The sequence below is a fragment of the Periplaneta americana genome, chromosome 9 (assembly GCF_040183065.1).
Source record: "Periplaneta americana isolate PAMFEO1 chromosome 9, P.americana_PAMFEO1_priV1, whole genome shotgun sequence".
NCBI classification, from domain to species: Eukaryota; Metazoa; Arthropoda; class Insecta; order Blattodea; family Blattidae; genus Periplaneta; species Periplaneta americana.
The window spans coordinates 76,326,630-76,342,283 of NC_091125.1; the positions used below are offsets into that span (position 1 = coordinate 76,326,630).

Sequence of the window (15,654 nt, forward strand, 5' to 3'; positions counted from 1 at the left end):
AAATCACACAACCACCAACCACTTATACATTCCACTTAATAATATTAGCCTCTAGAGAATCAATCGTACTGCCATCTTTATTGTTTTATCATCTTATTTATATAATGAATTTTAAAAATTAAATAGAGGAAATTATAAAATATAAATTTAATGATGCTACTTCAGTACAAACTACGTGTGCTAAGAGAGAATTTCTAGAAATAATATAGCGGGTAAGAAATAAGCTGACACTCACTATAGTCTTTTCAGATGTCAACTACATAATAAATAATGGATTAAACTTTGCGATTGTTCCCACAGGCTCTATTCTCAATCCCATTTCAACCCTCTAAGAGCAGATAGCTTCATTGGGCACGAGAGACATCTTACATCTCTTTCACGTTTCACTGTCATACAAATCTGTAGAACTTTCTTACAGAATCGTGCAACATCGAAATTTGTCGTTGTAGCTCGTGCTGCCATCTCTTATTGGAACGTTAGAACTCGGTGTAAGTAGACTTAGTGGAACGTATTTGCTGATAGGCGCCGTCGCTGCCATGCCTCCCCCACGTTACATGGTATGGTTAGCACCCCCTCCCGCGGCCAGGTCGCATCGCTTCTACACAGCGACCACTCCCACCTCGGTTTCAGTGTTTGGGTAGACGGTGCGACGCGCGTGCCGGCATTCGTTTTAACTCTCGATTGTTGTAGTGAAATCATAACAATATATATCGCAACAGTATTCTTGCATGTGGTTACGTTGTATTTGTTACTTTTGTTTTGTTTATGCTGATTTAGTGTTTAAAACTACTGGAATGCGTTTCTGTCTTGTGAAATAAATAAAGGTAAATGAATTATTTTAAATTCAACCATATGACAAGGAGTGGTCAATTGTAATCCCGTTATGAGCCCCACAACAACTAACATCGCTTAAACCTGCTGTGATGAAGTTGTCACATTCTTCTGCTTTGCTGGAAATAATCTTTCTCACTTCTGTTTTCTGTGCACTTAATTCTTCATCTCATACTATTCTTTTTAACTTATGAAAACAATAAGTTACTTTTTTTTAACATGATTTGATTTTGAAGCTATTTCTATATCTTCGTTTTTTCATCAACCTTTACACAAGATGAAGTAAACGGTAAGAAGTACCTGAAGTACTATGAGTTTAGGGCTCAATCTGTTTGCTTGGCCACTCCTGACATGGCCGAATGTATTAGAATTGTATGTTTATGTAGCTGATGAGTAACAAGATTCCGGTTTTCTTTTCCTTTTTTTTTTTTTAGTTTTCTTCTCTTTGATAGCGTTTTACTTAAGCATTAATTCCGTTCAGTTCATTTTTTGTAATTCTCGTTGAACAATCGGCTGTCATCTATCCCTGGACAAAACTTAAAAGTTATGTAGAGATGAAAACTACATTGGAAAAGTTGATACTCGTAATAAACTTAAAAAAGTTGATAGTTATATGTCACAATTTATTACTGAATAACTGTTAAATAAAGTTGAATCTTAAGCTGAAGTTAAAACCGATTTTCTTAGTTCATTATTGTAGGCGTTTTGGATAAAATAAAATAAATGACTGTCTCTCGATGAACGAGACTTGCAATTTTTATGTTCAAATTAACTGAATTTAGCTTAGTCAAGCTATGGACAGATTTAAGAGACCTAGTTAGTTAAATACTGTAATTTTTTGTTGTAATACTGAAATAGAAGTTTTAAGTACTTGAAACTTACACTTAAAAGAAGAAATTAGTTGCCAACTTAGTTGCAGCCCGCGGAAGTGGCTGAATGTCGAGCTCGCCCAAAACTCTAGTTCGCTGCGCACTCTACCTGCTATCACCTCTCTTAAATGTACCCGCCCACTTTACTACATGGATGATAAGCATTGTTATTGTGTACAGCGTAGGATAAATATATTTTATAATTAAATTCTACATTTTAACACTATTATCAACAAGCATTGGTAATATTCTCAAATTAAAGTTTTTTATTATAGTATACTACCAGATTTACATTAATCTCGTGAGATTTACAATAATTCACTTCCAAGAATACAATTTGACTTGCAAACACTACTAACGTTAGATTGGAGATTTTGTTTAGCCATTTTAAGCTGCTTCTAGCACTATTAGTGCCCCTGCTACTCCTATTATTATTTGTTTTACTGATATTGAACTGGTAAATTACTACTAATATTCATTTACTGCTGTTACTACTTGTAATGCCGCTAAAAGTATTGCTCCTGATACTGATAATACTGATTTTATTACTTCAGTTGCTACTAACACTAGTTTCTACTATTAACGCTGTTATTGCTAATAGTACTGCTACTGTTATTATTGCTAATGATGTAGACTACTACTGTCACTGCTAAAACTGATATAGACCTATTACAACTATTACTCTTCATACTACGAATTTACTGCTGCTACTACTACTACTACTACTACTACTACTACTACTACTGTCATTATTGTTGCTGCTACTACTACTACTACTACTACTACTACTACTACTACTACTAATAATAATAATAATAATAATACAAGTACGTAATTATTTACTTTAGCGATGCCGTTCGTATCCACTATTTCTTTACTTCTTGCTGTGTGATTTCCATTCAGTTGTGCTTTCGATTACCCCTCACTCTCCGAAAGTTCGGTTAGGTTAGTTTAGGTTATGTTCGACCTGAAATCTTGCAACGACACTTTCTCGACTTGCTTTCTATTGGTGTTACGTTATTTGCCGCAATTAAAAACATAACTATTTCTATTTACTTTCACTGACCGTTCGTACCCCATTATTTATTATGTCGTTCACCACTTGTTCAGTTACTTCCATGAAAAAGAGACAACTACGGTATTGCTAAAGTAAATAATTACCTACAAATAATAATAGCCCAATCGTAATAAACCTATTACTGTTATATTATAGGAAAATCATGGCCAATGTTGCCATTGTTATTGTGTTTTTTTGTGCATCAGCGTAACAAAAAATACACATTCGTAAAGTTTCTTATATTCCACATTTACGGACTAATTTGCTTTTCTGTACATATCAATGAATAAAATTATTGTTCGAAATGAATAATTGTAAGGATGGAACATATTATATAACTGAGTATTCCATAACCTACATTTGATTATGAATGCATGAATATCTCTAAATTATATTGCTGCTAGTATGATATTTCACATCTCATTTTCTCATACAGTTACATACGGCGCGAAGGATCAAATAATTTATCAATTGGATTAACATAACGCATATCTATAGTTTTGATAGTAGAGATTTGGATTAAGAAATGCAATAATTTTTATCTTTGCTGTTAATCGTTGCTACTTCCCCGTTCTCTTTTAATAACACTTAGTATTCAGTTCAGTTTTATTAATTTTTATAAACTGTTATTGCAACTTGTTCCTCCTTTCGAAGAAAGGCTGCAGAAAGATCGCTTATCAAATGATATATTGCTTTAAAACGAAAATCTGGACTCCAGATTGTATCTCCAGCGCTCTCTATTCCTTTAGCAATATCACAGTGACAATCAAACTCCATGTAAATTTATTCAAATAGTCCAACACTTACGGATTGTGATCTTCAGAAGTAATTTTCGTAACGTAACATTAAGCATACAGAAAGATGATTGAATTTTCGTGACGTAAAGTGAACACAATACCAGGCCTCTACATACTGTAAGACAACACAGCACATTATTAATTTGTCTCAACAGGAACAAACGTCTGTACCGTAGGCTAGATTCGAACCCACAATCGTAGTCTTCCTGCGGCATCAGAGCTGCATGCCTTAACCGATGCTGTGGCTTCACATAAATTAAATAGTAAAATAAAAGCAGAGGAAACGACAGTGCCCAGACAAATCCTGTCTCTTAGTTTGTTAACGTTAAATTCCTTTAATCTTACTATTAGAAATGTGAATAATACAATATCTGTATTAGTCAATTTTATAATGTAAATGAAGTTGTTTACATATGCATAGCCTACTAAATTTTAAGTGATAATATCTGTATTAGTAAATTTTATAAGGTAATTAAAATTGTTTACATATCCATAGCCACCTAATTTTAAGTGATTTTTTTCATTATGAGTAATTGCTAATCTACTATAAATTCGTTTACGAGACCACTTTGGGCTCTCCAAAATACGAATTCTGGTTTCGTAGGAAAAGTAAACTAGTGCTTTTTACATAAATAAAGGTACAATTAATCATTTAAGAACTAATTTATCAGTTTATATGCCTATGTAGTTATTCAGGATTACATTTCAGATGAGGGAAATGGGTAGTTAATGTATTTTTTCATAGAAACAGTATACATACTGTACATTTATTTAATAAAATTGTTTTTTCATACGTGATTCTCTTGCGCCACTTTGCTTACACCAGCATGGTACTATAGGCCTATTAGAAATACATAATCCATTTGATTGGGACATAAACAAAATAATATTTTACCTGCAGTTAGATTCCAGAGATAATTTTGCATCATTTTACTTACTTCGGAATATGTATTATACGTCTTTCTCGTGTTTAATATTAATGTACCTAGTCAACATGTTTCGGTCTGTTATTGACCTTCATTAAACATGTTAACCAGGTACAGTAATATTTAACACGAGGAAGACGTATAATACATATTCCGAAGTGATATAGTGTTAAAAGTTGTGTATTCAAGACGTATATTTTTACGTACGATTGAATATTTTACGGAATAATATCTTGCATGTTTCCCCATTAAAATTGAATTATAATTATTAAAGAGACATTTTGTTTTCGGTAATGGATACATGAAATAAAATCATAATCAATTTCGTACTTAATATTTACCGAAATGTAGCCACAGTATACTCTTTTCCGTGCGTCGGTAACTCGGTAACGTTTCACGACACAGACTGTGTAACATGTTTTTCAACAACAGATGTAGAAGTTTCACAAAAAATCTCAAAACGGTATTCGTTATATTGTAACAGCAGAGAATAAGGTAAATTCATTGGCGCGTTTTACTGTAGATTCCATAACAGTTACGTTACATTACATTTTATTGTATATGTGTAATGTGCGTTAGAGTTAATTTTGAGCAAATTTGCGGGAATATTTAATTACTTTGGTTCGTCACATATTTCCTGCCATTTCAGATTACATAACCTGCGTTTGCTGTCTGTGAAAATGTAATGTTGGTTTATAATTTCCAAAGAGATGGTTGGAGGGGGAGTGGACGAACGCGTCTATTAACCTAACTCGTAAAAGAATGTTTTGTTTGATCTATATCGTATGATATGCGTAAAGAACCAATTTATTTAGTGAAAATGTTTGCTAATTCATAACTAAATGAACAAAAACAGCTGTTGTAGGAAGGTCATGTCATTCCTGCACTGTATTGAATTAGAATTTGTTATGTTTCAGCAGTACCAAGTTTGATTCCCGGCAGGAGAAGTAGTTTTAATAGTAGTGTTCTTAAGTATAGTAATTCGAGTACAGGAACATGCACAGACTACACGCATCAATCTTTTATTTCACATTAGGATCAAACTATCCTAGTGGTGTATTGGCCCGTTCCTTTCCCGTTTGCATGAGGATAAAGGCTGGTTCACAATAAACCGGGAACGGAAACGACAACGATAACGGAAACGGAAATAATGTTAAAATAAATGTATTTAAATGTGAGCGTTCACAATAGTCAATTGCGAATGCTATCGTTTAAATACATTTATTTTAACAATATTTCCGTTCTCGTTCTCGTTTTTGTTTCCGGTTTATTGTGAACCAGCCTTTAGAAGACAGTATCTACCAGTAGTTTGGTTCTCATCATATGGTAAGCACGGCATATAGTCGCAGTTTACGGTAACATGACAAATTCGCTCAAAGCGAGATAATACTCGCAGTGCCTAAAGAATAAAAATATATCTCAACTTTTCTTGACGGGAATCGAACTCTGATGCATTGGATGCATAACTCAGAAGGAGAACACTTGAAACTATAGACTCAATTGTAAGACTTACTCATTGTTTATATTCTGATTTATTATTTTCATTCCATATCTTTTCTCATTTATTGTACTTATTGAAGCTTTGTTCTTTTTGTAAAAATTGATAGAGGATAACAAATTTATTATTCTTACGCGTTTTACTACTTTATCATCTTACAAGGTCTTCATATTTTTGTGGACTTGGTAATGGACGAACATTGAGTGAAATTTTGTAGCGTGTGTTAAACAGAACTTTAGCTCATATGTAGGAAAATACAGCATCTGTCATCGACAAGGACATAATCATCATCATCATCATCATCATCTTCTTCTTCTTCTTCTTCCTCCATTCAAGTGTAAGGCCCAATGGCCTGTCAAGATCTCAATGCTGAATTTTCAGCTCACCTCTTTGGATGGCGCAAGAATCTCTTCCCTTATGGACGGATATAATGCATGGCTTTTGGAATTCTATTTGGATCCATACGTTGTACATGATTTTTCCATTCGAGCTGGTATTTGAAGAGATGGATTCCAAACTGGCCTAAGTTCAAATGACAAGTTATGAGAAAAATGACAAAAATTGATAAAATAAATTTCACGTCCTTAGTGTCTGCATATGTTTATTTCAAACGGATCTATTATAAGTCAAGACTTAGGAGTCTGTTAAATAAAATTACACAGTTATTTATAAGCTTGAAAAGGATGAATTAAATGTATGAAACAATCTACGTAAAGATTAATTTTTTGGTCCTACATAATTTATCTGTTATGGTAACAATTGTTGTTAGAGCGCTTGGTGCGTAGAACCAAGGACTCGAGTTCGATCCCCGACGCTGGAGCGAATTTATCTTCTCTAACAACAATTAAATAAAGCAAGTTAAAATCTTAAAAAAAGACTTAGGATACTTTGGAATCCACTTCTTCAGTTATTATAAATATGTATGTATAATCGATTGTGAATAAAATTCGAACATTATAATTATCTTCCGTTTCTCTTATGATTCCACGCCAGTATACAGTATTACTACTCCACCAGGATTTCAAATCCTTGATCGTGGCTTTTAAGCTGCAGCTTGCGTTACATACACCACGGTCGGCAAAATTATGGCATACAGTGCATTATAAATGTAAAAGTTTGTGATATGGGTAGATGGCAGACACATGTATCATATAACCTTGAACGAGTCTTCGTATAGACAGAGGTTAGCGCAGGTGGCTGTGTGGCAGATGGTACTCATGAGTGCTTTAAACCAATCATATTACGTTTTGAGAGAGACTGTTTTTGTGACAGAAGTTACTGGAATCTAAATGTTACTTCTGAGTTTTTACATTCAGTCACTATCCGCCTCACTAAACAAGGCAGAGAGAAAAGGTATTCCTAAAGTTATAGAACTATATAGTTAGTGGCCACCCAAATAACATTTTGTATATTTGCTTAGGCATCGGATATCTATGAACAGAGGTGAATGTTGATCTTTTAGCTAAATTAGTTTAATGCACTGTCATCATAGCATCAACCCACATTTATTTCATTTAATTACCGCGTCTTAACAAGAGGATGGATGGATGGATGGATGGATGGATGGATGGATGGATGGATGGATGGATGGATGGATGAACAAGATGACTGGGGTTCGATCACAGATAGATATTGTTAACATGCTAGTGATGTAGCTCTGAATTTGTAGAGGAATCGTGCGAAGATATTATGTGATAGATTTGTTTTGTTTTGAAAACTTGCATATTATTGATATAATATACACTGACAATCATTTATCATTACCATAAAAATTATATTAGCTTATATTAAAAATAAAATACATAACTTATTTATAAATGTTCTACATGAAAAGTTACATTCTTCATGCAAAGTTGTATTCTCCAGGATTTACTGGCTCAACACATATCACCTCTTCTTGTTTTCTTTATTTTCAATAAAGATTCTCGCCAATTTTTCTAAGGTTCTGTATTTCAGAACAGTCCCGCGCCGTGGTCTAAGGTCCTGCCTAGTACTTGCATTACGGGGTGCGCGCTGGTTCGAGTCCTTGGAAGACATTTTGCCATGAAATTTGGGCCAGTGTATGGAATCTGTGCCTATCCAGCATCTGATACGCTTGGGGAGCTGCAATAAGTGGCAAAATCCGATTACGAAATCCAGCCATAGCGGCTGGAGAGACCAATGTGCTAACCAGCTAACCACACGATATCTCCATTGTGGCTGGTTTATCGTCTACCTCTGTTTCGGCACGAGGATGTGAGGCTAGCTGCTGGCTGGTCGGTCTGGGCCCTTAAAGGCTGTAACTCCACGATTATTGTTATTGTTATTGTTATTATTATTATTATTATTATTATAAAGTCTTTGCAAATTTCTTTGCATTTGTTGGGCAGAGTTGATGATTACACGAAAAACGTACACACGTAGGATATAGTAAACCGAGAAATATCCAAATGTTGTAGAATGTTATTCTCTGGGTACTCCAATTATCTCTTTCATTCCATCGATACACTCCAACTCTTCTTTATTTTATCTATTATTCGTTATAGTTGAACATAGGCTGGGGTGAAGTCTTACAAAGTGGGACGGGTCTCCGATGCTGATAGCCTATAGGATTTAAAGGCTTGGCGCACCGGACCATAATATTGATCAGATATTCGTATATTCGTATGGGGATGAAATATAAATCCATTAAGGCTGAAGTAGATAGCTCACTGTCAGCATCGGATTCATGGAAATAACCGAGGCCACTTGTCTGACTGGAAACGCGCATTATGGCCTATGTAAGCGTAAATGCATGGTTCCATCCTGGTACGGCACTTGAAAAGCTAGCGAGCCACTCATGGGTCTATACGTACAAAATGTATAAGTGTAGAAGAAAAGCAATAAAATCACTGTATAGGAGAAAATATTAATAAAACAACACAAAATTCAACTCGCATAATTATTCTGCTATGTGAACATGAGAAGTATGGTGAGGTTTGACAAACCCCAGGAAACATCAACTAAGACTTCTCACGAAATCAAATCCATAACTAAAATTATTGCAAACTAATATGTGTGGATTATTTTAGGCAATTCTTAATTACAGTGAGCTAAAATGTTAGTTTTTGAATATGCTCAGAGCGTTCATTAACAATTGCAGCTCGAGGTTTCTGGTTAAATTTGTAGTGAACAAAACCTAAATACACTACATAGGCTACGCAAAATAAACACTGCAATACACGTGCAAATATTCACAATGGTTGATTACAACCTTAATTAAAATAGAACGAATATTACTCACCGTGTCAAGTGGAAGCTTTTATAGACACAGATCCAACAGACTCTGGTTCGATTTCCGGCAGGAGAGTGAACATTTGGTCTACTTCTTTCCTTTCGGATATGGGTCTGTGTTATATATTGTCACAAGCAATGATATTGCATCATGTTGTTAACATGATTACAGAATTATTAATAATAATATTTCACGATAATAAAGAGTGTAAAATCAGAAGTAAAAAATCCAAAATCCGAAGCCAGAAGATTATTATTATTATGATTATTATTATTATTATTATTATTATTATTATTATGCCTATTTCATTATAATTCTTATTATTGTATTTTATTACCTTTATTAATTTCCGGTATATGTGCAATTATAATTACAGTAATACATTTATAATTTATGTTTAATATGGTCTGTAATAATCACGAATTAACCTTAATATCTAACTTTGCTGTATACAATAAAGATTGTATTGAGATTTCGCTTGGAGAAACTTCTGTTCTTGCATCTTAAGAAATTTTGATAGTGTATAGGTCATTCGTTATCTCGTGTAAACAAATGCGTGCGTCATTGCATATAATGGTGGTGGTAAGTGAGCTAGGCCTATTAGCTGTACGTGAAAGTTCAGCGAAGGGGGGAAGCTTCTAAGTCAATTTCTACTTCCCCTTACGCCAAATACGTTTCATGTGTTAACGAATGACTTATAAATAGTTGTTTTTTTAGCCATATGACGCAAGTAGTATCCATAAAGAAAAGGAAAGGAGTGGAATTCATAAAATTATGTAAGCATGGAGTACCAGAATGATTAAAATTTTTCTTCCAGTAACTGTTAATTTCAAACAGAATTAAAATTTCTTAATGTTACTTTCAAATTTATATTTTATGGTATCGGTAATAGGAAAATGAGCATAAAGTATTTTTTTTTACTTAAATACGCATTTACGTGCACAACAAACTGTGTATTAAGTTTCCCAATTATTTTAAATGAATATCACTAATGAATGCGTATGATGTAATATAATAAGCGTTTTGTCTGTATATCCGGGCTCTAGAAATGAAAAATATACGAACCGATTTTAGCTATGTTTTAAGATTTCTCAGGCCATTAAATTTCGGCTTGACAATGAAAGAATACGCTTTTGGAATAACCGATTTTATTGAAATTATTGTCAATGGAGATTAATTAGGTATAGTAAAGTCAAATTATACAACGTTCAAAGATTGCAGAGTTCTTAGCAGCGAAAGTTGAAGACTGTCGCTTTGTTAGTACTGTATTCTTAATTCCCTTATACAGTACGTCTTTTGGATCGCGGCGGTAGCTCAGTGACTAGATGTAATAATGGTGATAGAGAGATTCGGACTTGGAAACCGTTTTAGTTTATTTTATTATTATTTATGAGGTAGCTTTTCAAAAAAGGGGATCGGGATCGTGATTTGAACTCTGAAAAATTCTGTGAGATTTGTGGTAGATAAAATTAATATAGAGCAGGCTTACCTGAGCACTATGATTTCAAGTAGGCCAACTATTTGGGCGATCAAGTTCTTAGTCTGCCCACAGTCCAGTATATACAGTCACGAAGCTCAATACGTAGTAAATATGCATCCATAGATAGTTGCTAACCACTAGGATCGCTAATATCGCCTCATTACAGACAATGCGAAATAGTACCGGCACAGTCTATTGTTCTTAGCACCCTCACAACTCAAGCTTCGTGACTGTATATACTAGACTGTGGTATGCCTTCCTCCGGAAGTAAAGCTGTGGATCCCATGTCATAAATTTATGGTACATGAAGGAACTCTGTCCCTGTTGAGGGCTTTAGGGAAAAGTAGTTGACCATTTCTCGTCCACATTGAATTTTGAGTCTGAATAACCTTTGCAGATGACAGCGTTGTTGAATAAAAACCATTGTTTCCACACCATTTAATTCAGATTTAAATCACTCACCAAACGGGATAGAAGTTGATCCCGAGCATTTCTTGTGAAATATTTTGTGTACAAAAATATTGTCTTGATTTTGCTTGAATATTACTGTTTGGCCTGCCATAGTTATGTAATTCATTATTACTCCATTATAACTTTTGTTTGACGTGCAACATTTGAACAACAGTTTGCGTCGGGGCGTTCTTTGGATTTAGGAAATATCATTAAATTGTTCTTCTGATGGCTGATTGGTCGAAAATAACTTCTATATACTACATATTATTCTTCTGGGAATTTAAGAATCAATATCCTAGAAAAAAATATGATAGGATTATAAAATATAACACAAGAAATTAAGATATAAATAGAAATAAATAAAAAAAAAGACGAAAGGGATAAGCCTGTTTCTCCAGTGTGTGGTATTGAAGGATGTGTAATAGAACAGTGAATCATTCAAAATCAAGAAATTTGGTGGAAGACTAGGGATGAAAAATATAACAACGGTCATTATATTCATTCGTAGATTATTAACTGAAATGGAGAGTTCATGTTCACCAAATGAAACAAGATCTATTTTTTCTAGATAGTGTTACAGTAACTAGGTTTATTCTTTACAGTCGTATTAGGTATTTATTTTACTGTTCTACAAGCTTATGAATATTTAGATGCATCTTTCACTATTGCAGATTCCGTTTATGGATCTACCAGTAAGGAGAGATGTTTGCAGGACAAGAAAGGTCTGTGTAAGTGAATATAACATTTTAAGTACCCAAGTTTTGAGAGATGAAAAAGGAAGATTATTTCTCTAGTATGACATTACATAAACTAAACATTTTTCTAACAAAAATGTTATTGAAAAAATTAACTTAATATTTTAACCAGCTTTGATAATTTTCCCTTATTTCTCTTTGTATATTTCCACGTTTATTTTGTAGCTGTTATGTAACACATTCGAACAAAATAGAATGAAATTGTTTCTATTTTTCGGAAATACGTTTGCGTAAATATAGATTCTATGTTTGTTGTTAGGTGATTTCAAATGCCGAAAACTTCATGACTAAATCATTCACCCTTATACACTGGTCTGGATATACTGTAATTTATGTTCATTTTCAATTTGTTTACGTCGTACTCTTCAGTCATCACACAAACAAGCTGTGGATGAGTGAAATGTGTGAATTGAATTTAGGGAGAGGGCGCTACTTATTACATCTATTGCGATGACCCTCAATCTAAGCGCATTCCCAGTCCACGACGGCTGACTACACTAAGGTTCGCTGCGTATCCATGTTCCTAACAGGCAACCCCAAACGTCCCTAGGCCAGCCCCCTCCGTGTGTCGCCTGCCGGTGCTCGGGAAATGTTATGGAATGACGACGTAATGGAGAGATGACGGACGGAATGATGTAATGTCTAATATAGGGATACGGGAGAACCCCGAGAAAACCCCTAACTGCGACCTTGTCTGCTGCAACTGTGACTATGGATTTTTGAATGAAAAATTCCAGGCCTGACTAGGAATAAAACTCGGACCGCCTGCGTAACAGGGCGAAGGTCTGACCATTCAGTCATCTCAAGGATGAGTGAGATGTTTAAATCAACATTATCCATTCTTGTCTATCAGAGGCCCCTGAAGTTATTGTCGTGGTGATATCTCTGAGTAGAGGACAAATTGTAGGCCTGGACGTACTGTAACATTTATCCTATATTCACATTCACTCACGAACAAGGAAACGTTTTACGTGCAGTAAATCTATTATATGTGACTAATTCTTCCTATGGAATGTTACCGTTAAAGCAAATTTCCGAGTTGGTTAGTCCTATCAGGGAGTTCTCATAGAATTGTTTTCCTTGCAACCGGTGCATTTTCTAATGATATAACAATCAGAATATTGTGGATAAAGGAGGCGTGGCGCTTTATGGGTGTGATGGGCATAGAGCGGAATATAAACATGAGACTACACGACTCCATTTCGTGATTGTCACGAAATAGCCTCATGCACGCCAGTTGCAACAAAGTCAATATTTTAAGAACATAATGCAATGCATAGACCTTTAACAAAATGCTACTCTTGACATGTATACTAGCAATACGTAATGAAGAAGGAAAAACAAATTATTCATTTTGCACAAAATAATAAAATTATTAAGATATCAATAATTATTGTTTAATATATATGACTATACCGTTAGATACTGTAGTCTCTTTGATGTTTGGTGTAGATAACCCACTGCTTTATCGATTTTGTACATTAAACCTATTAGCATTTGAAAAGTTCAGAGCCATAGTGGGTTAAGCGCCATTTATTAAAAACGGAGAAAGCAAGGGTTAAAGTTAAGTGAATACCATAGTTTAATTAAGATTGACATATCATTTAGTTTTAATGTGTATACTTTATATTACTTGCTATATGTTTCCATTGAATTATGGTACTAACTTAATTTTAACCCTTATTTTCTACGGTTTTAGTAAATGGAGCTTAGCCCACATGGTTCTGAACCCTTCATTTATTATTAAAGAAGCAGCAAAAAAAGTGTGTAAAATTGGATAAAATTACTCAGTGGGACTGAACAGTAGTGTTGACTATATTTTATTCTGTTCTGCCTTATAATTATTAAACTTATTTTTGTCGAATTCACTAGGTACTTTAATACTTTACTGTTAATTCTATTGTTTAAGGCAGGGCTGGGCACCGGGAGCGAATCCAAACTCTAAACGGGGACGCTTAATTTTCACCCGTCACGGCATAAACGCTGCGCGGTGTTCGGCGGGGAAGAAAGGGGTTGAAGAGAAGTCATATGGCTCCCCGTGAGAGAGTAGAATTCGCTCTTGGTGCTCAGCCCTGGTTTAAGGGATGTTACATTTTGGAGATCTTGAAAAAACAGTCCACATGAAAACCCTGCAATAAACCCAGTCTACCATCAACAATTATTCTCTCTTGAACATTTTTATGATAAATTCAAAATAGATTAAGCAATTCAGCAATAAGAATCGCAATTCTGGTTATGCTGTTATACATTTACATGTTTTGAATTGTAGGCTACATTTGGGCAGTGAGGCTACTATCAGAACGGATTTATAAAATTTGGGCCCCTAAGCTAGCTCGGTTTTCGATCCTGCCATTATTATTATTATTATTATTATTATTATTATTATTATCATTGTGATCATTTTTGTTATTATTATTATTTCTCACTTTTGTTAATTTATTACCTCATTTTTGTTGGGGCAGAAGCATAGACATTACGACGACATGAAGAGAAGCGAATAGAAGCATTTGAAATGTGGGTATGGAGAAGAATGTAACGTGTGAAGAGGACAGACAGAATCAGAAATGAAGCTGTGTTGAAAAGAAAGAATGATGCTGAAACTGATCAGAAAGAGGAAAAGGAATTGGTTGGGTCACTGGCTGAGAAGAAACTGCTTACCTCACTGTCCACTTCACACCTTCCATTCTTCTCCATACACACAATTGAAGTGCTTCTATTCGCTTCTCTTCACGTCGTCGTAATGTACACTGGAAGGAATGGTGAACGGGAGAAGAGTTCGGGGCAAGAAAAGATATCAGATGTTAGGCAACATTAAGATATAATGGATCATATGAGGAGAGAAGGAGGAAGGCAGAAAATAGGCAATATAGGAGAAAACTGGATTGGCAGTGAAAGACTATCCTTCCTTGGGCAAAATACTATGAATAGATGAATCCTAGACTGCGGCCTGTAGATTATAGTCTAAGATAGCCGAAATACAATTATATTAACATTGGTATTTGTAATTTTTACACCCAGGAGGGCCAGGTTCAAGTCTCAGCGAGTCAATTAATACATTTGTTGTGAAGCCTGTTTTTGAGGTAGATTTTCCTACGATACTGTAAACTGTTACAAAATAGTTTTATTTATTCCCTCACATCCCCAAGAGAGAGTAAATCCATTTTCATATAATAACATATGAAGTTGCAGTTGTTGATCTGATCCCTTTCATCTACAGAGAGAAGAGTAGTAGGAATGCTATCCCACAGTCGCTTCATTCACACAGTTCTCAGAAGATATGTTAGGGAATGAACGTACTGTAGGTCGTCTTAGACGTCGCGGTCTGTTCAATGACGGCAAATTTGCAAAACAAAAATATCTATCTTCAACATTGTTGCTTTAAAATGTTTTCTGTGTTTACTATACTCCAGCAGGACGTGATATACGTCTGTCTTTTTTTCTCCAGTCTATAAATGCGAACTTAAAACAAACGGTAAGGTTATGTAATGATTTATTTTTCATTTTAATATTTTAACAATATTATTTATATAACATATTGCAGTAATAACATCGGCATCTGGAATCTTGTTGATTTTTTCACGGCTTCCTTAATGTTACTTGCATCACGAATGCAGTAACTTTAGTGGAATTGTAGAGTTTACTTAATTTTTGCAAATATTTAAAAACAATAATTAACAGTGCAGTTTAGGTGAAATTGCAGTGGTAAGTTTCCAATTCATAATTATTACTATATTG

General features: G+C 34.5%; 1 long non-coding RNA gene across 1 annotated transcript in view; it reads left to right on the top strand.

The window, feature by feature from the left end:
- Positions 1-643: 643 nt before the first annotated feature.
- The window catches only part of LOC138705666 (uncharacterized), a 50,495-nt gene continuing 35,484 nt past the window's right edge, over positions 644-15,654 (top strand). Inside the window, exons 1-2 of the long non-coding RNA XR_011333718.1 lie at positions 644-824; positions 11,836-11,886. This is a non-coding gene — a long non-coding RNA (uncharacterized lncRNA). The remainder of the gene's footprint in view (positions 825-11,835; positions 11,887-15,654) is intronic.